The sequence below is a fragment of the Lissotriton helveticus genome, chromosome 6 (genome assembly GCF_964261635.1).
Source record: "Lissotriton helveticus chromosome 6, aLisHel1.1, whole genome shotgun sequence".
Classification (NCBI taxonomy): Eukaryota; Metazoa; Chordata; class Amphibia; order Caudata; family Salamandridae; genus Lissotriton; species Lissotriton helveticus.
In genome coordinates, this window is record NC_136067.1 from 346,060,299 (window position 1) to 346,083,603 (window position 23,305).

Consider the following 23,305-nt stretch of genomic DNA (forward strand, 5'->3'; position numbering starts at 1 on the left):
GCTTGATCCCGTCTTCTCATCCAGCAAGCACATCACCTTCAGCCACTCCACCGGACTTCACTGGACTGACCACAGTTGCGTCCACTTCAGCTTCAGAAAGAACACGAGCCACCGCCACCCGCATCAGGTTCCTCACAGGAGCTGGAGCAAGATCACCGCCGAGCAGCTCACCACCTCCCTCAGCCAGAACCCGCCCGCCAGCACAACGGACCCCAATGAAGCAGCCCGCAACCTCACACAGTGGCTAACCGCCTGCGCCGACGACCTCGCTCCACTCAAGAACCCTCCCAGCAGACCAAGAAGCAAGAAAGCCTCCTGGTTCACCGACGAACCCAAGGACTCCAAGAAGAACTGCCGCACCCTCGAAAAAGCCTGACTCCTCGACCAGACCGCAGACAACATGACCGCCCTCAAACAAGCCACCCGCAAGCACCACCAGCTTATCCGCACCACCAAGAAGAAATCACTGAAGGAACGACTGAACAACAACGCCCACGACAGCAAGGAACTCTTCAGCATCATCAAGGAGTTCTCCAACCCCAGCACGGGCAACAACGACATCACTCCTTCTCAAGACCTCTGTGACTCTCACGCCTCTTTCTTCAACCGCAAGATCGCCGACATCCACAACAGCTTCGGCGCATCATCCACGCACCCCACCGTCGAACCAACGCCCCCCACCGCCACCCTCCGCACCTGGACCTCGGTGACCACCAAAGACACAGCCCGCACGATGAACACCATCCACTCCGGATCTCCAACCGACCCCTGCCCCCACCACATCTTCAACAAGGCCGACTCCATCATCGCACCCCAACTCCGAGACGTCATCAACACCTCCTTCAATACCGCCACCTTCCCAGAGAGCTGGAAGCATGCCGAGCTCAACGCGCTACTGAAGAAACCAACAGCGGACCCCACCGACCTCAAGAAATTCCGCCCCATCTCGCTCCTCCCTTTTCCTGCCAAAGTCATCGAGAAGACCGTCAACAGACAGCTTGCAGCCTTCCTCGAGACGAACGAATCCCTCGACCCCTCGCAGTCTGGATTCCGAGCCAACCACAGCACCGAGACCGCCCTCATCGCAGCCACCGACGACATCAGAACCCTGCTCGACAATGGGGAAACAATGGCCCTCATCCTCCTGGACCTCTCTGCAGCGTTCGACACCGTCTGCCACCACACTCTAGTCCAACGCCTCAACAACATCGGGATCCAAGAGAAGGCACTAGAATGGATCATCTCGTTCCTTGACGGAAGAACACAGAGAGTCCGCCTCCCACCGTTCCGATCCGAGGCCACCGAAGTCATCTGCGGCGTACCGCAAGGATCATCACTCAGCCCCACCCTCTTCAACGTCTACATGAGACCTCTTGCAACCATCGCACGCCAGCACAACCTCAACATCATCTCATACGCTGATGACACCCAACTGATCCTCTCCCTCACCAGAGACCCCGCCACCGCCAGAACGAGCCTGCACGAAGGGATGAAAGACGTCGCCGAGTGGATGAAGAACAACCGCCTGAAACTGAACTCAGACAAGACGGAAGTCCTCATCCTGGGACCATCGCCCTCTGCCTGGGACGACTCCTGGTGGCCCCCTGCCCTGGGCACCGCACCCAAGCCAACCGACCACGCACGCAACCTGGGCTTCATTCTGGAATCTTCCCTCTCGATGACCAGACAAGTCAACGCCGTCTCCTCATCGTGCTTCAACACCCTGCGCATGCTCCGTAAGATCTTCCGGTGGATCCCGACCGAAACCAGGAAGACGGTCACCCAGGCACTCGTCACCAGCCGGCTGGACTACGGGAACACCCTCTACGCAGGAACCACAGCCAAACTACAGAAAAGACTCCAGCGCATACAGAACGCCTCCGCCCGACTCATCCTGGACATCCCCCGATGCAGCCACATCTCCGGCCACCTGAAGGACCTGCACTGGCTCCCCGTCAGCAAAAGGATCACGTTCAGGCTCCTGACCCACGTACACAAGTCTCTCCACGACCAGGGCCCCAAGTACCTCAACGACCACCTGACATTCTACACGCCCACCCGCCAGCTACGCTCTACAAGCCTCGCCCTCGCCGTCGTACCACGCATGCGAAGAGCCACCGCCGGAGGAAGATCCTTCTCCCACCTGGCAGCCAAGACATGGAACTCCCTCCCCATCCACCTCCGGCTGACACAGGACCATCTCACCTTCAGGAAACAACTCAAGACCTGGCTGTTCGAGCAGTAGCAAACCCCTCCCCAAGCGCCTTGAGACCCTTCCGGGTTAGTAGCGCGCTATACAAATTGTATGATTGATTGATTGATTGATTGATTGATAAAGGACAATACTGAGGAACCGATAAAAGGTTCCTGAGAAAAACATTTTTCACAATCTGGAGCAGATTAAAATTACTGAAGCCTGAGACTCCCACCCCATATAATGCAGTCAACACACATTTTGCATTACATATGGTTACCATCTTTTTAACTGGCTTCCTGTCAAGTTTAGTGACAAATATATGCAGGGTGCTCTCCCCTGTACTGGCAAACAATTTGGCTGCCATGCGCCGACACACAATACAGCATGCATTGAAAGAGGAAAAAACAAGAAATTAACATATTTCTCCTTGCTGCGTCTCCCTGCACCTCCCCTGGGGAGGTGTAGCATTCTGATGCAGTCCCAGGTTTACGATTTCTCATAAATCTGGGAATGTGTCAGGTTCCATGGGTGTTGCATAGGAACACAAACAGCAATACCCATGGAACATCATTTTCACACAATGTGCTGCATTTAAAATGGACCTTGTTTACAAGGACATGAAAAGCCACACAAGGTGGCATTACGTGTCCTTGTAAATTTGAGGCAGCACACTTGCTGTCAGTGCATCACAAAAAGTGCTAAAAGGTTGGGGTAAAAATGTATTTTACATTATCAATCAGGAAATCTCGGCACTTCTTAACTGTAGTCCCACATTTTATAATGAATGTCTTACGAAAATGAACATTCAGGCCCAAGTTGTTCATATAGTTGACAAAGCAGGTAAGTAGTTGCTGCAGACCCAACGGAGTGCAGGACAGAAGAACTGCATCGTCAGCATACAGTAGACAGGGGATGGGTCTATGGGCAATCTGGGAAAGATCCTTACAGGATTTAGTTAAAACAGAACCCAGACTGTTGATGTACGAAGTAAATAGAAGGAGTGCAAGAATGCAACCCCGTCTGACACCTCTCTCAAGGTCGAAAGTGCGAGTGCATTCACTCCAAATTGCCATTCCCCCTGCATGCATGTCTTTAAGAAGGTATATTAACAGCGACTCCACCCCATGGACAAAAAGGGTCCCCAACATTTTTTATGGAGGACACAGTTAATGGAACTTGACAAATCAACAAATGCTAAAAAGAACTGGCCCTTTTTCAATGAAGTACAATTGCCTACTAGCAGGTTAAGATTAAAACTTGTTCTATTTTCCCCATTCCTCTATAAAAACTGTGTTGCAGGTCTGAACGTTCATCATTATCCTTAGCCCAGCCCACATTTCTGATTTATTTAGCAATACTCTCCTGGTCACTTTTACCAAGGAGTCGAGTGAAGAACTAGGACAGTAACAACCGGGGTTAGATCGATACCCTGTCTTAAAGATGGGCACTATCACAGATTCCGATGATGTCTCCAAAAGGCATGAAAAACAGCAAACCCCCAACATTCTGGTCAAAATAAGGCCCCACAAGGGGAATAATATCTTTAAAAAAGATAAACCAGAATACCATCTGGGCCAGGGGCTTTTCTGCCCTTTTTGCCCTCAAGTGCCACAATAATTTCATCTAGAGTGAAGCATGAATTGCAAGTACCCGATGCAGAGCCTTCCACCCCCTTACTCTGATTGCGAGAAATAGAATACATTTTAGAAAAATGGGCCACCCACTCAGACTTACAGAAGGCAGCCTCAAGTCTAGCAGCACTATTATCTTTCAGCAGAGGGCCCTTAACACCTTCCGCGCTCATGACGACCTGAGCTCGTCATGAGTTGCGCCGCTCGCACGCTCATGACGAGCTCAGCTCGTCATGTAACGCGGCTTTTTAAAAAACGCAGCGCGCAGCGGGAAAACCGCTAGCGCGCATGCGGTTAATAACATGCCAAAAGGTTGCAGAGCCCCTAGTAAAACTGGTTTCTATCAGGGTGCCCCATGTCACATCCTTTAACTCTTTCTTTTCTGTACTCACACCTACATGCTCTTACTTCCAGGGGACAGTGAGGGGTCTTAGGTAAGGCAACCATAAGAGATTTGTGGGAAGTAGAGCAACTGCAATCAAACCAGCCTGGTCTACGAGTACTGGGCTGGAAGGGGGATCTAATTAAGCTCTCTTTAGCACCCCAAAATATTGTGAGAAACGCTGCCCTAATATGCGCATCATTAGGGGTGCCGTCCAGATAAATGTCAGAAACTTTCTTATGAGAGGTAACCCATTTCTCCAATAATCTATGGGAGACACCGTTCAAGTAGCTGATATACCATTGTCAATATATTGTTCTACAGATAAAAGATTTCTGGCCCCAAATGGGGGTAACATTAATGCTCTGTGGGCAATGATTGCCCATCGAGATGGCGTGAATAGTGAATTCAGATAAAAAAATTAAAAAATTTTACAGAGGAAAAAATATAATAAATATCAATGTTATGCCCACGACCATTGACAGTAGGGTTGAAAGAAACGCAGGAAGTACATACTTCATTTGAAAAAGCAAGGTCATAGTTTGACATACGTTTATTCAGTTTCTTGAGATATTCATTATGAAGTAAACCTTCCATCTAGGCTCTATGGTATGAAGACTGCTGCCAAAGCACAGAGATCGTCTTTTATATAATAAACCTCAACTTACCAAGGTGAGTGTGGTTAGGCCTTATTGTCCTTTTCCCACTATCTGTATATGATGACATCCCCCTTTATATTCCATGGCATTGTTACAATGCTAACTGTTCTAGGTTTATGCATTTTGCTGCTGGTAGTGGCTTGTATACTGCATTATAGAGCACACAAGTTAAAATTAACATTTTGAACTATACAGTGACTCTGACAATCCTTATTGTGGAAAAGTACAAGTGAGTTATCGAAAGGGTATGTCTTGCTACCACGCTTCCTGAGAGAGGAGGGAGATATGTGTTCTGGGTTGTCTGATCATTTGTAGCTTTGTGATAATGTAGGAGAACGAATGAGACACTATAACTAGTGGGTTTTAAGATTTTGTGTACTAAGGTGGTAGGAAGGTACAACCCCTATACACCGAGGTCATTTTTTCCTGCACATAGTTCTGTGTATGTGCAGAATCCCTGCAACATGGCGCCGCCAATGTTTGGTCTAGTTCTTATCTATGAGAATCCTGAGTACTGCTTGTGCTTGTCCACAATCCCCTCACTTCTGTTTCCGGAGACAACTGTGAGAGTGTAGCCTCCTATATTGTGATATTTTGTAGGTTTTTCAAGCTTGGAATTTTAAAAGGTCTTATTCTTTCTTTTAAACCTTTGTTGTGCTGCCATGCATAGGTTGTTATTCTCTGTTATTCATTGTGGCGGTTGCTATTGCGCCACCTAACCAGGCACCGCTCAGGGTTTATCTGACTAAATTATGGAGAACCTAATACAGGTGTTGCACTTATCTTTGTTGTAGAAGTGGATCCATCATTCTGCTTTGAGCTATTCTATTCTTGGGTCACCTTTCCGGCAGTCGATGGGACAGACTAATTGTTTCACGAGTATACTGCCACCATGACTCCGCGGGATTATAGACTGTATAGAATTATTGAGGTTCCGCTCACAGCTTGGCAATACCAAATATGGTTTAATGGTGCCCTTCCATACACAATATCACTGGTCCGTTTAGGCCCCTTATCAATAGATGGGGCCACTTGGGCCGTTTTGGCTGGGTACAACCCTCACCCAACTTATCTCACTGCTACAGTCATAGAGCTACGCGTATTACATACTTCATTAATACGTATACTTAGAGCTGGTATTCAGTTCATGTTGCGCGACTTCCAGGTGGGACCACCTGGAGTTGCTGCGCAACCACCTGCACCTGGTGGTGTGACCATCAGTTCGTTGATGGTTAATTCCATAATGGACAAGCATCCACAAAGTAAGGGTGACCTTCCTTATTGGCTTGCCGAGAAATTTGGGTATCTCGGAGCTGTTTTTCCAAATACCACACCTATGAAGAAGCACAGGATTTTGACAATAAGTCTGCCGATAAACCTGGTTCCTGAATTAGCTGATTGTAACACTTGGGGTAAAGTGTTTGCAGTGGTATATTTGAAAGATAGTTCCCCATTCCGTGATAAAAAGTGTGTAATATAGTTCCTATTGTACCCTTCATGCAGGACCTGCGCTGTTTATGTATAACATATACTGTGGGTCTAGTGGTAGACTGACTCTGTACACCCCCACCGAATATGTTAGCCTATGTTTTGCATTAGCTAGCTCACAGTGCCACTAGTATCTCCATATGGCAACCTCAGAACACAACAAACCCTGATTCCTTAGACTTGTGTAAACAATATGCTACTTTTCACCCAGTCACTCGTGCTTGCTTGTTTTGTTCTCTGAGGGATACACAGAAGAAAGAGTCGGGCATGTTTACAATAAGAATTTATTGTACCATTGTTCTTCTCATGTAAAACAAATGTGCTGCCACAACTGTGACACAGTAGCAGAGATATAGAATCAGCAGTAGAGTGAATAAAAAGGAATAGTATTGTTCTACCATTTTGCAATAGTCATGAACATATACATGAATATGAAATGCAATTATAAAATAAAGTGCGTACTCCTAAGAGCCTGTCTAGATGTACCTAAATGTACCTAGCATGTTAGTAGGTGCGAAAAGAGCCTAAACCTGAGAGTCTAACAGGAACATGCATCAATGTAGGCTTTTGCGATTCCTTAATAGCTATTATTAAGGAATCGCAATTAAGGAATTGCAAAACTTTATGCATGTAGGAATTGCTATAAAAATAGCGATTCCCAAACATTCCTTAATTGTGACTCGCAAATTGCGAGTCGCAATTAAGAAATGCCTTCCCTTTCATTCCTATGGGTCTACAGGCCTATAGGAATGAATGGGAGATTGCATGCGCAATTTGCGAGTACCAATAGGTTCTTCCAAATTGCGCATGTAATTTCAAGGGTGCAAGGGTGTCAAAAGGACACCCTGTTGCACCACTGAAATTGCTCTGTGCACATATGTTGCGCACTCATGCCCCAATGGGATGTGTGTGTGTAACCTACAACTTTGAAAAATGCACTTTAGTTTATTTTTCCACATTTTTGCAAATTACCATCAAGTTCAACCTAATGGTAATTTGCGCCCCCCAGTAGCGAAATCACTATTCTAAAGTGGTTCTTGCATTGCATTTAAATCGCAAATTGTGATTCTTTAAATGCAATCGCAATTTGAGAAATCACAACTAATTGCAAGTGCCTTCAACCTTGATGCATCGCAAATGTGCTTTTTGCAGGTGCAAACGACCAAGTTTTGCGAATCTCACTGTTTGCACTCGCATAAATGGTTGATGCATGTGCCTGAGTGAGTCTAAGAGCCAAGAATCTCACTAGGATCTAGTCGAACCCCATTACCTGAATAGTGAGAGTGTGGGACTTCGTCGTGGACTTGAATTGGACACCCCGCAAGGGATAGTCAGACTACTGTCAGCTGGAGTGATGGCATGTCTGAGTCGCAGCGTCTCTGGTCAGTGTGGCGGCCTTGAAGTCTCGGTTCCCTCCTGACTACTGATAGCAAGAGGTGCTGTATTTATACAGTCTATGTGTGTGTGTTACTCATTGTTCAGTATGAGGATGACGTTGGGGATTACATTTTGTGCGTTGATGGAAGAGGTGAAGTATACCTCCTGGAGAGTGTACTCATAAACTATTTATATGTGCTAAGGATTATGGCTTAGCAATATCGATTGGGAAAACCCACCCTCTGCATGGAACTAGATGAAAGGTTTAGTCCAAAAAAGGCTGCAGTCCTTATAAGGCGTTATGTCACTATAAGACATTCTGTCCTTATTTGGAGTTATATCTAGGGCTGCGCGTAGTTTGCAAAGTAGCGCTTCGCGAAGCTACGGAAAGTACACTTCGCACTACGCACTACGCGAGTAGTGCAAACTGCGTAGTAGCATGTTTGCACTGTGCAAGATGCCGTTTTCAATGATTTCACAGTGCGGACAAGCATCCGGCACTGTGCAATCATTGAAAACGGCATCTTGCACAGTACGAGCTGTAGTTTTCTACCGCTCGAGGAGATTTTTATTCGAGCGGCAGCTTTCACAACGCGGACTGGTAGTTTCTCATCGCGAGTGGTCGCGAGAATACGGGTCCACTCGCAATGAGAAACCAGACATCCCCGCGTTGAGAATCCCGCAGGGACGTTTATTTTCCACGCTCGCGATTGGCAACTTGATGTTGCTGATTGCGAGCAAGGAAAAAGTCTTGCCAGGATGTCATTTGGCTTGCTCGCGTCACCAACTTGACGTTGAGGACCGCGAGCAAGCAAAAAAGGACCGCTGCACTGCGCTACGCGTGTTCGCACTGTGATACGTGCAGTTCGCGTAGTGCGAAGTTGCTTAAACTTTGCAAACTACGTGAGCGTAGTGTAGTGCTTTGCCCAGGCCTAGTTATGTCCTTATAAGGCTCATTCATATGAAATGATAGCGAGATGATGTAGGGAAAGTGTAAGGTGTTTCCTGGACCTATATCAGAGTACCGATATGAAATATAACACCCATTCCACCTATTACTTAACAATAATAACACACATTTGAGTTACACATTATAACAGTGTCAGTGCATAAAATTATCAAGCATTGATTTAAAATATTTCTAGAAACGTTAAAAATCCTTTAAAAACAGTTTAAAATGAGGACAAATGTATCTTTGTGAAGTTTGACATTGTAGTAAATTCCTGCTAATCACAGTTCTAAATGAGTTTGATCACACAAGTTGAACTACTGCCAGCGTACTTAGAAGGCATTGCTTTATTATCGAAAGTGTCAATTTGAAAAAAGTTATTTTGAGAAAAAAGGGGAAAGAAAAAACTGAACTCGTTCCCAGCACACAGTGAGCCAGATTCCGATTAGATGTCCTGTCTGGGAGACATAACATTGTCGCTGCATGCAGCCGTAGGGGACAAACATTGTAGTACCTCGCATAGCACGTCAAGAGTGCATAGATAAAACTCAGTGATGCCAACAGCTCTTGGAGAGGCAGCCGGTGCTGTAGTCAATACCTCGGTGCCAAGGTTGGAGCTGAAATCCAACGCACTTGCAGCTCCTCGAGGAATGCATTTGTCAAGATGGGAATACGTTGAGGACAGAAACGAGCATGGGTCCACAGTGGTTCCAGCCTGGAATCTAAGGGATATATTCACAAGAACATGGGATAACTACCACAAAGAGTAGCATAACGCAACTTTCAACATCGCAGCCTATCACAGGAAAATAAACTAGTGAAAACGTGGAATTCACAACACGGCGGTGGCATGCGATAGTCTGCCGAAACCGCGGACAATGTCCACGACACAACCACCTCGATGAAGACAAAAACACAAACAACAACACCCAAAAATATGCAATGGGTGAAAGCGCGATGAGGAAACCAGCGGTAAGCAGCGCCAGGCCTGCAATACACACCTGGCAGGCAAGAAAAATCACCGTACAAGTAGAAAAAACACCCAAACACAAACTGACCTACACCCAAGCACCATGGAGGCAGCCGGAGCAGGCGCACAGGATGAGCACAACCCAACAAGCACCCTGAAGGACCAGCCCGGGACCTAGAGGACAAAGAACGGCAAGGACAAGAAGAAGAGGAGGATGAAGTTCAGTCCTCAGGTGAACAAGATCATAGTGAAGGAGGTGATGCAACATCATCAACAACTGTTCGTCACATCCAACTTGTCATTGGGTCCCAAAAATGGAATATGGCGGGACATTGTGGACAAGGTGAATCCCGTCGGGGAGCACAGGAGGACAATGGACGAGGTCAAGAGGCGATGGAATGACATCAAGCGGCAGACCAAGGAGAAACTCTCGACCAACCAGAAGGCAGCAACGCAGACTGGTGGTGGGGGCCCAGTGCCACAGCTCTTGCTGGATGACATTGAGGAGTTGGTGTCAACAGTCATCAGTGTGTAGACTGTGGCCAGAGTCGGGGGATTGGACACTGCTCGACAGGGCACAACACAACCCCAATAGGTTGAGTAACCACCAGGTACTGGGGGGATGGGTGGAGATGGGCACAATGGCACACATGCACAAGCAAGCGGAGCATAGTGCACACCCACAATCACTCTGGGTCCTCGCCCACATCTACAGACTGTCACAATGTACAATGCCATGCTGTCTGAATGTCAACATGTACCATGCGGCTACATACATGTGGACACATAGTAATACACCATCTCCCCTTCACATCGCAGGGGCACCGTCCACACCTGCTGCACAGCAGTCCAAGCCACTCTTCACTGATGATGAGGAGGACAACACCAGCATCAATACCCAAGCCATCCAAGACATCATTGACCTCATCCGCCACTCACCTTCAAGGCGGGACAGCTACATCAAGGAGACCCCAGCCACTACCCAAATCACCCAGCAGGATGCACCCACAGCCCCGGCACTCTCCCAAGACCCCAAGGAACAACACATGGCCTTTCAATGCCATGTGCTGGAGTGCCAGAGAGAGACCGCAGAGCAGGGGCGGTTGGGCTTCGGCAACATGGCAACCAAACTTGACGCCATCCTTGGGTGTGTAGCCCCACTCAATGGTCTCCAAAGAGCCCTGACTGACATCGCGGAGAGAAGAACACCTGTCTGATAAGAGTGGCTCCAAGCGATACCAGCCATGAGCTGGCACACACTCGGAGGCTCATGCAGGACAGGGTGCGGATGGAGGCAGAAAGGGTAGCAGCCACCGCTGCACATCAGCGGAATGTAGCTGGGATCTACCATGCCCTGCAGCTCCTCATCATGGCATTGCTGCCACAAGGAGTGGGGATGTTGAATGCTGCTGCCCCCACACCATCTACATCTCCGCCCCCTGGTGTGTCTATGCCTCCCTGTGTGGCCCGCCTAACTACTCCAGCACCTGGTGTGTCAGTGGCACACAGTGTGGCGGACAATCCACCTTTGGCACCTGATGTGTCAGTGCCACACAGTGCGGCCGACAATCCACCTCTGGCACCTGAGGTGTCAGTGGCACACAGTGCCGTAGCCAGTACAGCAACTCCCACAGGTGGGGCAGGGCACACATCCGGGGGGTCACCAAACCCACCCGGCACAGGCGTCACAGGCCATGTGACCCCGCAAATATAAGGAGCTGATGACGTCACATACCCCTCTGCTGCTGGTGACTGGATGACAGACCTGAGGCCTTGAGGCTGGCACGGGCCTACCACCATGTGGTGCTGACTGGGGCGGGACAAAATGTGCAAAAAAATTAAATCAGGATCCCCTAGGGATCCAGCACCCCCGAAAATTTTAGCCGAAGCCTTTCCTGTACTAGAGCCTCATTTCAGGCACCTATTACATGCTTCCTTTACTACCTCCTGCCTACCGGAGGAGTGGAAACAGGCAATAGTATTACCCATTAAGAAAAAATCAAACATCAGCCTGGACATAATGGACAACCTGCGACCCATATCCCTGCTACCCTACGTGGCCAAGTTAGCAGAGAAAATCGCTAACAGTCAACTTATGGAACACCTTGAGAACCATAATGTTTTCCACAATTCGCAGTCGGGTTTCAGAACTGGCTTCTCTACGGAGACAGCTCTCCTGAGGGCCACTGAAACCCTACGTGAAGGTGCAGATAAGGGAAAGACAATGGCCCTCATCATGCTGGATCTCAGTGCCGCTTTTGACACTGTAGCACACACCATCTTGCTACAGTGTCTAAATAAAGCGGGCGTCACCAACAAGGCACTGGGTTGGCTGAAATCTTTCCTGATTAACAGGACCTTCCAGGTTCAAAGAGGGACTTTCCTCTCCGACAGGGTGATGCTGGAACAGGGGGTTCCTCAGGGCTCTGCCCTGAGCCCTACCCTGTTCAATCTCTACATGGCCCCGTTGGCGGAAGTGGTGCAATCGTTCGGCGTAGAGCTTGTCTCTTACGCCGACGACACTCAACTTCTCATATCCCTGACCCATGCCCCTTCTAAGGAAGCTGATAACCTCAACGCCTGCATGTCCAAACTAGCTATGTGGATGAATGAACACTGTTTGAAATTAAATGGGACAAAAACAGAGGTCCTCATTATGGGAGGAAATGAGGTCAAATGGACGAAAGAATGGTGGCCCAGTTGTCTGGGTCCCCTGCCCACGCCCGCACAAGAGGCGAAGAACTTAGGTGTATGGGTGGACAATAAACTGTCCTTTGACAGCCACGTAAAGAGGACTGTTGGCAAATGTTTCGGGGTGATGAAAACCCTCAACCGCACCCTCGACCTGTTACCCACCAACTCCAGGCGCACCATGACACAGGCATTAATAACGTCCCGCATTGATTACGGGAATGTACTACTCATGGGTACTTCAGTAAAAAACATAAACAAACTACAGGTTCTACAAAACTCGGCAGCTCGCCTGGTGCTAAGGCTTCCCCGCCGTGCCCCCTCACGTCCTTCTCTAGCAGCCCTCCACTGGTTACCAATCAGTAAGAGGATTGCTTTTAAAGCAATGCTATGGTGCCATAAAATAATTCATCACAGAGCGCCGGCATATATGTCTGATCTGGTGTCTGTGTACGAACCCAACAGATCTCTCAGATCCAAAGGAATGGGTCTACTTAAAACTACCTGCCCCAAAAAAGCGAAAATGGGTGGCAGATCATTCCGCACCTTAGCCGCCAGGCAATGGAACCTCCTGCCTCTAGAGATTAGGTTGGAGAGTAATGAATTAGTATTTAGGAAGAAGCTGAAAACTTGCCTCTTTGCTGTGTGAAATGGCTCTCTCTTTCCTTCTTCTGCTGCTGCTGTCTTTCTCTATAGCGCGGGGACACGCCGGGAGGTGTTACCATGCGCTCTACAAACTCCTTTAAACTAAACTAAACTAAACAGGGTTTGTGACACACGCTGCATTGCAGCCTGCACAGGCACCCCACCAAAGGATGGTGAATTTGGGTGCACTGAGTCATTGGCACCTTGAGCTGCTGAGTAGGTATGCAGCCTGCGATGATGCCCCATCCCAGCAGTCCAGACTGCTCAGGATTTGTGTGCCTTACTGGACCGCAGTGTAGGCTGAGCCAGCAGGCTGCGCAAGCCTACCACCACGTGGCCTTGCTTCCGGGATCACAGAGTAGGTGGCCCCCATTGGGCTGAGTGGGTGTGCAGCCTGCGATGGTGCCGGGTGCACTGGTATGTCCTATGCCATGGAGTAATCAAGACCCAGCACCAGACATGAGACCTTGTGGCCTTCGCAGCCTGGGTGCATGGTGTGGAGAGTGCCAAGTCTGCCGGTCCCGGGCTTGGTGCTTGCAGCAGCATGTGGTGGGCTCTGCAGTCTACACAGCAGTGGCGGAAGGTGAGCAGTGAGGCCAGGGTGTGCATGGGCGGGCATGCTCTGATGGGCGGTGGGTGGGGCTGGGGTGTCTCTGCCTGTGTTTGCATGGGCGGACGGGCAATGTTGTCTTGTGCAAGTGTGTGTACTGTGCCAGTCCTGTCTCTGGACTCTGTTTCAGATGACGGCTCTGTCTCAGATGTGTGACCTGGAGTACTGCTATACGTACCGGCAAGTGGTTGGAGACACACCGGTGGCAGCAGGTGAGCAGTGTGGCCTGGGTGCGCCGGAGTGGCTTTCTCCTTCTCTCCCACTCTCCTCTTCTCTTTCTCTCTCTCTCCCCCTCTCCTCCACACTCTCTCTTTCTCTTCCCCGCTCTTCTTCTCTCTCTCTCTCTCTCTCTCTCGCTCCCCCTCTCTTCTTCTCTCGCTCTTTCTCTCCCCATCGCCTCTTCTCTCTCTCTCTCTATACCCCTCTCTTCGTCCCTCTCTCCCCCTCTCCTCTTCTCTCTCTCTCCCTCTCCCCCTCTCTTCTTCTCTCTCTCCTTCGCACTCTCTCTGTCCTTTGATGTGTGCAGGACACACCTTGTCATCATGTTTTTTGTCTTGCAGGCTGTGACCGACGGATTGTGTTGAGGGGATCGGCCATGTGTCTTCATTTCTGTGTTAATATCAATAAAGTTTTATTGTTTGCTTCGAAAGTGAATGTGAGATGCTCATTTCTGTGACAACACATGCATGTCACCAGTTTGATTGTGCCACATCAGGCGGATTATTTCGTACATGTTTCGGTGTAGCTGACGTGGCATGTCTTTGGTCGGGGTTGGCAGGGAGGTGTCGTCCTGGATGTGGTGTCGGTGGGTGTTGTGGCCCTCTTGGTTGTCCGTGCTTCAGTTGCTCCATGGCATCTGTTTGTCTTCAGGTGTGGCTGTGGGCTGCGCTCCCTTGTGTGCTGCAGGCTGTGGTCCGACTTTACACCAGGTCAGAGCAGGTTTTTAATTTCCTGCTGCTAACGAGCCTTATTGCTTGTTTTGTGTTCTTATTGCAGATCTGACTGGTTGTTGTGAATGTTGAGGTGTGGTGTTGTCGCAGCTTTTTGCACGGGAACGCCTACTCTGCATCTCATTAGCGATAGTTGTGGGCATCCTCTGTGGCGATGTTTTTTGCAGTTGCTATCGCAAGAAAACTGGTGATGTGGGCTATTAGCACCAGCTTGTGAATGGTGGGGGGAATTTAGCACAACTTTGGCTGCGATAAAGTGCCGTTAATTCAGCAGTAGCTCCTTGTGAATATGCCCCTAAGTCCGCTGGCGTCTCTATTAGAGGTGTCAGACAGATGTCCAACTTGCATTCCCCTCCGCAAAACAGGCATCAGGTACGATGCAGGAACCAAGAATCGCTTTGTTCTAGAAGGTGAGGTGCACCAAGATGTCGTACCATGCGCTCAAGGTATATCTTTCCAGGAGAGCTTTTGCAATTTTGGATGGTCCGACCATTGCGTAGCAGGTAAACGACAATCAGGATTCCAGCAATAGCAAGCAGGAACAGAGGTAGACCCCCGAAAATGCTTCCAAATACGGAGTGTATAAAGTTAGGAATAACTCCCAGGATAGTCTGGAAGGTGTTAAGGAATCCTGACCTTTTGGTTTTAAATATGTGTACAAAACTGCTCGTATCCGACATTTTAACAATATGATTCATCATTTCTACGTAATGTTGGGGGCAGTTAGTACGCATAAGCGCCTGTATCTCTGTCAAGTTCCATGCAACTTGAAGTTCAAAGGTTTCTCGAGGCAAAGTTAACCGCACGGCTGCAAAAGCATGGCTTTCATTCTGATCAAGGTATCAAACTGCATAAAAGAAACATTCAGTGAAGGCTATACTCGTGTCTCCCTGACTGCATTTGTCAGAGAAAATAATACTTGCATGCAGCAAGTAACCCTGGTGTTCAAGGTGACCATATAGGCAATGCCCGGGAGCATCACACTACAACCTTGATCACTCAGCATCAAGTAACTCCCATTCGAAAGTAACACGAATGCTGGTGTGATTATGGCAGCTGGAGTTTCTTTCATGTGGAAAGACAGATTCGAAACTGAACCTTTACAGGCCCCCTGTAAAACAATATCTTAGCACATGAGAGAACCCCTTAAAGTGCTTTCTCAGTTAGTACCACAAAGAAACACTTCTCGATCCTAACTCCGACATCGAAATCTATATGGTAAATCCCAGGATTTTCTAAGGTATTATTTACCCAACTTTTCATGTTTGCCTGCCTGTCTTTGCTCAAGGCAATAGTGAAACTGAAAGGTAGTGACCGGGAGAGTGTTTTGGCTGTGGATTAGCCACTCAGTGGATGAAAATTCGACCACTGTGAATGGCAGCCTGTCCAGTTTTTCAATTTGCAGCATTTTATACTTTGCTCCCCTGTGTGCTATTTCTATCTGTGTATCAGTTAGATTGCATTCTGAAAACAGAGACGTACTGTTTATAAAAGGCCAACGCACAAAGCCTGTATGAAAAATGCAGCGTCCAGCTCAATAACATAATAGAACATAACTGTGATTGGCTGTGTTGTAAAATGGCTAAATCCTGTTCCAGTATGTCAATAGCTGAAGATACAATGTTGCTCAATGAATATACTCTGGAGGTCAAAGTTGTTGACCCATTATCCACCACAGCTAATGCTTTTTCGAAGTTTATAAAATCTATTTCCCGTATTCTCTCTGTGGCTTCTTGTTGGGAAATCTCCCAGATTTCATTATAGGCAGCATAAATACCTGCAGATCTGAAATGTTTAGACGTGGTTTCCTAGGTCCTAGTAAAAAGTCCCTAATAACCATGTCTTGTAAGAGTAAAGATAAGTGTTGTTTCACTTCTGCAAGTGTTAAGGTTTCTAGCAAATCTATGCACAACTTCCCAACACTATAGGATGTCACTACTCCTGGATGTTCTCTCTGTACATATCGTGGGTCTGACCTATGCATACTGAGTTTCTTGGTGATGTACAGGAACCGTTTATACCATGTGTTTGTGTCTAAGGGCCAAAATACCCACTCCTTCCAAATTGGGTCTGATCTATTGTACTTTAGTACATCATCAACAGTTGCCCCTTCCTTTGTAGAAGAAATCTGCCACCCCTGTGTTGGTGTAGGAAGCTTTGGTGTGTTCAGGTCATTTATCTTGGCTATTCCAAGACAGGATGTCTGCTGCACAGTATCATTAAAAAAGATCATATGCTGTTGAATGAGGCATGCTCTACATAGTGCTTCTGTACCCTGGATGTGCCAGTCCCTTGAACCCCAAATCGATTTTGAGTCAATTTTGTCTTTCCATAGGTTGAAAACCTGTTCAGACAATTGGGCCAAAAAGGAAGCAGAGTAAATCTGTTTAGTGTTTGTCAACATAATTTTCAGTGCTGATGTTGGTACAACCGTATAGTAAAATGAGGCTGGGTCTGTGGTGTTAAACCCTGAAAAGTATGCACATTTCTGTGCAAACATTAGTGAACTACTTTTTGGTGGTATTGGGCGATGTTCCCATTGATGGTACTTAAAAACATTCCTAGCCAAAATGGATTTGTACAGGAAATGATGACCATATGGTCAGTAACAGTACAATTTGTTATAGTCTGAAGAACCCTCTAACATTTCATTATTAGAAAATGCAGCAGTTTTCTCTAAATCAGATAACATGTTATTTACTGTTTCAGTGAACCAATCATCAGAAAATGTACTGGAGGTAATTAAATCACTTATTGAGATTTCAAATACATGATTAATTTTTAAAAGTTCAGTCGGGCCGAAAATGTTGAAATCAACCTCGTCCTATACTATACCATCTGATATAAGACCAGCTGTAATGTTCACTGATGACAAGTGTCTTTGTGCACGATGTGATGATGGATGTGGCTTCAGTAGGATGTTGACCTTTTGGGCTGTGGAACCTTGTTGTAGATAGTGCCCATTGATAAGCATACTAAAAGTCAATACTAAGCCTAGCCAGAAAAGAAAAAACAATATCCCAGAAATTACCCAGAGTTCAATCCAAGGTGATACCAGGTATGTCTTTTGAAGAACGAGAAGAAAGTACTCTAATTCTTGCTTGAATTGTTTTTTGGCTGGGGTCGTTTCTGGCTCACTTGGATCCAGAGAGCACATATCAAAGTTAATGAAATAGTCAGAAGCTGTTTGATCATTGGTAGGAGTTACATCGGGATTATTTGAAATGTTATTTTCCTCTTGACGAGGCATCAGACAAAACATCCAGTAAAAAACATTTATGTGTGTGGGGATCTTCAACAAACTCGTAAAATATATTTATATTTACCGGGTGGTTGCCCTTCATCGGCATACCTGCAACCCCCTATAACTGCGCCTGTGTGCTAATCCTCATCACACTTGCTGCGATACGTCAGTCTGTGGGAGAAAGGGAAAGGTATTCTAGCATTCTGCTCAACACGTGCCCAACTGGTAAGATAGACATTCAGGACCCCTCCTACTATTGGATTTGTGGTCGCTCGGAGTAGGGATCCACCCGTTTCTTATCGTGGGTCACTATTGCGATTATGATGCATTTGTCACTTGCAAGTATCTATATCCCCGTCTCCCAGTGGGAGTACATCTGCCACTAATTTGTACTACCACCGGTAACCACCCTATGTTGTTTATGAGAGCCCCTTGTTAAAAGTGCTCACGCTGACCAATTTATATAGAAGCCCATACAATTTCTTATTGTGTGTTGCTATTGCGTGTACAGCGCGTTTGATCACTAGCTAATATCTTCGCCCGGTGGTAGTGCTTCTGCCACTAGTTTGTGCTCATCACCTGTAGCCACACCATACTGTTAGCAAGAGTCCCTGGAAGAAAGGGCTCCCGCCAATCAATTTAGTTAGGAGCCCAAGTGATTTAAAAAAAAAAAGCTTCCTCCCCACCAGTTGATCTGCTAACACCTGCTTACCGTGTCAACGCGAGTGACTTGCATCAGCTCAGCACTTCAGCGTCTCGGCCGAGCGGCATTGAATTTCATACCAAGCACACGCTGTGTTGACCTGTGTAGGCTCGCCCTACTTTGGGTCCTCTCGTCCAATAATATTCTTCAGGACAAGTGCGGCAGCCATCTTAAAGTGCAAACACACCGTGAATTTCTAAACACGGTACATTGTGGACTATGTCATATGTATTAACATGTTTCCTCTCTCTGTTTATTAAAATTGCCACCGTTCTTCGATTAAAACTTTACTAGTGCTATATACTGAAGGCTATTAGCTGGAGATGAAACATGTATATAACTCTCCAATCTATGTGTGTCTTCCCTTGCTGGACCATTTAAAGCCTCACAATACATCCCCACGTTGTATAGGAATTGTCCATGTCAACTTGGTGTGCAATCAATATATGCAGAATATGTATCTCCCCAGTTTGATTCCTACGCTACATATGGGGACAGATCAACACCATGCACCCGAGTACTTATGTAGGCTACTACAACCATATATTCAGTATCAGGGCAGCGCCTGGTGATTATCAAATTAAAGAACCTGGTTTCTCTAGAATGGTGCCATTTTGTTCCATTCAATGAGGTAATTGAGCCCGTGTTAGTCCACCCCTTCTTGATAGATCAACCGTGCTTCTTTTGTGCTCAGTCTGCTCTTCATATTATACTGATTCCCTGTTACCTTTTCTAGTACCACCCACCGTATGTCCTTGTGGTGATGTTTCTGTGTTACAAAATGTTGTACCAGTCTGGTTGTGAGCTTGCCCGCTTTGAGCGTGCTCACATGTTCCTGAATTCTAACTTTGACTTTACGTGTTGTGAGACCAATATAGTAAAGATCACCTGGACACGTAAATCTCTAAATGACGGTTGCCGTGTTACAATTGCTAAACCTATTCAGGTGCCAGGTTTTTCCATGTGTCAAAGTGACACTCCTAAAGGATATAGTCAGTTCACACACCGAGCACTCCCCACATGGATAGTGACCAGGGGGCACTCCAGTTTCTCTGGGCTCCTGCACGGGCCGGGTGTAAACTAAACGGTCAAGCAAACTGGTAGACCTTTTAAAGGCAAATCTTGGTTGGGGCATTTTCATTGATGAGGTGCTGAGCAAATGCCAATATTTCCTGATGGTCTGTTTGATTTTTGTCGACAGTGGTCCAAACGTGGTGACCACTGGTATACAGTCATTGATGATTTGTTAGTCCTTTCAAGGAGGGCAGCCCGAGGAGTGTTTAAGGCCCTTTTCCGTGCTTGTGTGATGACTTTCTTGGGATATGCTTGGTCCTCCAGTCTTTTGGACAATTCCTCAGCTTGTTCTCTGACTGGATGAACAATTCCTGCGGTAACGCAGGAATTGGCCCACCAGTAAATTATCACGCAAAGCCCTTGGGTGATAAGATCTGTGGCGTAAAACTGAGTTTTTGTAGGTGGGTTTTTGATGTACATGGGTCACTAGTTTGTTGTTGTTGCCTGTATATCAAGGTCCAGGCAAGTTGCTGTATTCCTATCCACCGTCCATGTAAATTTCAGACACTCATCCAAGGTGTTGAACCAATTCAGAAACAACTGGAGCTCATCTTCTGTGCCTGACCAAATGCACAACACATCATCAATATATCTCTTCCAGAGAAAATGTTCCTCTTGAAGAGATTGATGTGACTGGATTCAAACTAGCCTACATAAATGCAGGCCAGACTGGGGGCAAAAGAAGCCCTCATTGAAGGCACCGATGTCTGGAGGTACAACTGGTCTTTATATGCAAAAAAATATTGTGTGTAAGTGCAATCTCTATGCATTGTAACACGAATGTCTGTGGTGTGTCATTAAACCACTCACACTCCCCCAGGGCGCATGCTGCTGCCACCAGCGTGGCTTCCTGGTGGATGCTGGTATACAGCGATTCGATATTAATGGTGACCAAAAACTGGTGGTCTGGGTCATACTGCACCATTTCCAAACATCTTAAGATATCTGTGGTATGCAGTCTCCTAGAGATTGCGTTTTTGCGCAACTAAGATGAAACTTGCCATCACGCAAGCGACCTTTAACGATGGCACATGCCAAAAATATATATATATAAAATAATGTATTCATATCGTTCTAGAGGCAAAATGTCATTAGGTATAGGATATTTTGTTCATATTGCAGAAATGCTTGTATTTTTAAACTTGGATCAAATCTGTATTCAACATCTGTTGCAGTAAGAGAATTAGCCCATTGTATCCATCTTGGATGTAACACTTTTGCATTTGGGATGCTGACCTTTGTAACTGCTTCTAAAGCTGGTACTGGAGTAACAACAATAATGCGTTTTCCCTGAGCCAGTGATCTTTTCTTTTGCTAAGCAGTCTGAACGGCTGTCAGTATTTTTTCTGTTGTAGTGAAACGCATTTCTGCATTCATGTACTGGTGTGATTTGTAAGCGATTGGTACAGTTTCTCCTTCATTGAAGGTTAAATAAGGGTACCCGTATTGACCCACATTTATTCCGATCACTAAGTGGCATACATTTACACGTGTTTGGAAGTGCTTGGAAGCAAGCATGTCTTCCTGGAGTAAACAAAGAATATTAGTATGTTCTTGTTTCCAATCTCTGGCTGCAAAAGTCAGCTTTTATTAAGTCATAGAAAGGTTTTACCCTTTGTGCGTAATCTAAAATGTATGTCCTGCCAACATTTAGGAATCGTTGTATTGATTGTAATTTTTTTTAGGATTTTGAAGGCTGGAGCAGGGCACACTTTTCTACTAAGTTAGCTGCCAGACTTTTGTCTATACTTGACAGCTCATATCCCAAAAATAGGACATTGAGGTGGGCTATTTTGAATTTTTTTAAGTTACATTTGTAGCCCTCTCTGGCAAATCCCATAATAATGGTGCTTACCCTGGTCAAGTGCCTCTCTAAGTCGTTGTCTGTCAGATAACTATCATCCACATAGGACAATGCTTCTTAAGAACATTTTTGAAGTAACTCTTGCTGAAAATACAACCGGGCTATTCTTATGCCCTTGTGCTAGTAGACAAAATTGTCATTAGGACCCTAATGTACTGAATGCGGTCAGATACCTGCTTTCAGGTGCTATATTTTGGCAGAAAAATCCATTTGAGATATCAAGGGAGGTTTTGTATTTTTTTAGCACAATGTTATTCATCAATGCACACTATGTGCATTTTGGACAGCAAATGTCTTTGTGCGTGAGTTTAAATGTCTGTAATCTAAAACTAGATGATATGTATTGTCGGGTTTAGTGACAGGAAACAAAGGATTGTTCATTGATGAAGTACATTTTTCAATTATCCCCTGGTATTCAAGTTGATCTAAGATCTCCCGGACCTTTTTTTTTAGCTTCTTGCTGTATTGGATATTGCCTCTGAGCATTAGGTGAAACTTTTAATGGGATCAAGTGGTATGTTGAGTGCTCATCCCACCCTGCGTGATTTTTGTACAATGCGGGCGCTTGGGCTACTGCCCACTCCTGTGCATATGTATGTTTAAGGTGAACGGGAACGTGGTTGGAAAATGCAGGAAAAATTATACTTTCTTCCCTGGGGTACTCAATTACGAATGCAGGCAGCCAATCTTGGTATTATAACAGGATGTCATAACCAGATGATAAGTTCTTCCTTAAAAGACCTTTTACTTTCCTGGGTTGTCCCCCTCCATCCGGAGTGCTATTTCATATAATTTATGTGGGACGCTCACCCTGGTGTCTGGTGTTTCCACTGTGATGTAACCATTCAACTCCGGTGTCACAAGAAATTCCTTCAGGCTCAGGCAAGCTATTGTTACTTCTGCCGCACTGTCTAGCAATGTCAGAGCCCATTCCCCATTCAGAAGTTGTGTCCTCAGAATTCTGGTAATGTCTGATTTTTTGACCAGCAACTTTCTTTTTCATAAATTGTGGTTTGGGATTTTGCTTATCTTCTTTTTTAGAAGTAAAGTCTTGAGTGCGCTACTTGTCTCTGGACTGTCAGCTAGATTCATCAAAGTAAATTCGGCTCGCAAAGGCCCAGATTCTGAGAATCTGGCCCTTTGCGAGCGCAATTTTTGCATTTGGGATTCATCACCCCAAATGCAAAAATCGCAAATTGCGAAATCGCTATATTGCGAGGAATTGGATTTAAGGAATCTATTTGAGATTCCTTAAAAGCAATTCATGAACCAATTTAGAGTTGCGAATTCGCAATTTTTGGCCGCTATTTACCACGAAGTCTGACTTCGTGGTAAATAGCGAAAACTTAGAAAAATGCACTTTAGTGCATTTTTCTAAGTTGTATGTTACACACACACATGTCCTTTGGACATGTGTGTGCGCAACATCAGTCTACATTTTCATTTCAGGGGTGCTACAGGGTGTCCTTTGGACACCCCTGGCACCCTTGAAATCGCATCTCTATTTGCGATTAGCAAATTGCTAATCGCAAATAAGGAATGACTCCCCATTCATTACTATGGGCCTTTAGGCCCAAAGGAATGAATGGGGAGTTATTCCTTATTTGCGATTAGCAATTTGCTAATCGCAAATAAGGAAGCTGTAGAAATCGCAATTTTTTTTGCGATTTCTACATGAATGCCGTTTTACGAGTCTTTAATAGCGATTCCTTAATAATCGCTATTAAGGACTTGCAAAACATCACAATGATGAATCTGGGGGTGTGTGCCCTCCTCTCTATTTTCTGACCAACCATCTCTTTTGGAGCTTTTCTTCAAGCCCTGAAAGGAACAAGATGAACATGTATCAGTATCCTGATACCTGTCAGGTT